The 836-nt window shown below is 51.0% G+C and overlaps 2 non-coding genes across 2 annotated transcripts; both read right to left on the bottom strand.

Annotated features, from left to right (window-relative positions):
- Positions 1–42: 42 nt before the first annotated feature.
- GNI_228110 lies at positions 43–114 on the bottom strand. Its single transcript has one exon. It is a non-coding gene; the product is annotated as a tRNA-Pro (tRNA).
- A 117-nt stretch (positions 115–231) lies between these two features.
- On the bottom strand, positions 232–303 carry GNI_228100. Its single transcript has one exon. It is a non-coding gene; the product is annotated as a tRNA-Pro (tRNA).
- Positions 304–836: the final 533 nt, after the last annotated feature.

Below are 836 nucleotides of genomic sequence, written 5' to 3'. Positions count from 1 at the left end.
GATTACAGTCGACGCCACCCAGTCTTCGACCACGTTATTGACGGGCTGTTCTGGGAATCGAACCCAGGACTTCTTCCACCCTAAGGAAGAATCATATCACTGAACCAAACATCCAACTACTTTGTTGTCAATTTTGGGAACATCTAACTGCTTTGTTGCCAATTTTGGCAAACCTGAACCACGTCACCCAACCTGCTGTCAATTTTGGGAAACCCCAGCTATGTTATTGAGGGGCTGTTCTAGGAACCGAACCTAGGATTTCTTCCACCCGAAGGAAGAATCATACCACTAGACCAAACAGCCAACTGTATTATGGCCACCTTGGGCTGTGATTGCCGTCGGCGCCGAGGTAGAGCCAACACGATTCAGCGGTTGAGTTGCGTCGGGTGTGCTATTGGTATCGGCAGGGATCGAACCAGCGACTTTGCCGTTATCCGCCCCAGGCTCTCCCGACCGAAACCACGACAACGCTGCGAACATCGAAAGCATTCATAATGTGTGTCTGCCCGAAATCGAATCCTGTTCGCCTCGATGGCAACCCAGCATTCTGTTAAACACTAAAGATCTAACCTAAAGGAGATTGCGGGGCAAGGATTAACACCTTAGTGACAATTCTGTCCATGAGTCACCAAATCGCAGGGCCCAGAAGGCTAATAGACACGGATATACAACAACTCGCGGGCACTTTTGCTCAGTCGGCAGAGCGCAAGACTTTTAATCTTGCAACCGGGGGTTCGAGCCCCGCATGCGGTAATACCAGGAGAATCGACAAGCGCGCCAGGTCCCGGCTGGCTGCATAGCGGGGTAGAATTTAAGCTTCCCAAGTTTAAAGCCCG

The sequence above is a fragment of the Gregarina niphandrodes genome (genome assembly GCF_000223845.1).
Source record: "Gregarina niphandrodes unplaced genomic scaffold scaffold00233, whole genome shotgun sequence".
NCBI classification, from domain to species: Eukaryota; Apicomplexa; class Conoidasida; order Eugregarinorida; family Gregarinidae; genus Gregarina; species Gregarina niphandrodes.
Note: the sequence above shows the minus strand (reverse complement) of the source record. Positions and strands in the feature narration are given on the sequence as shown.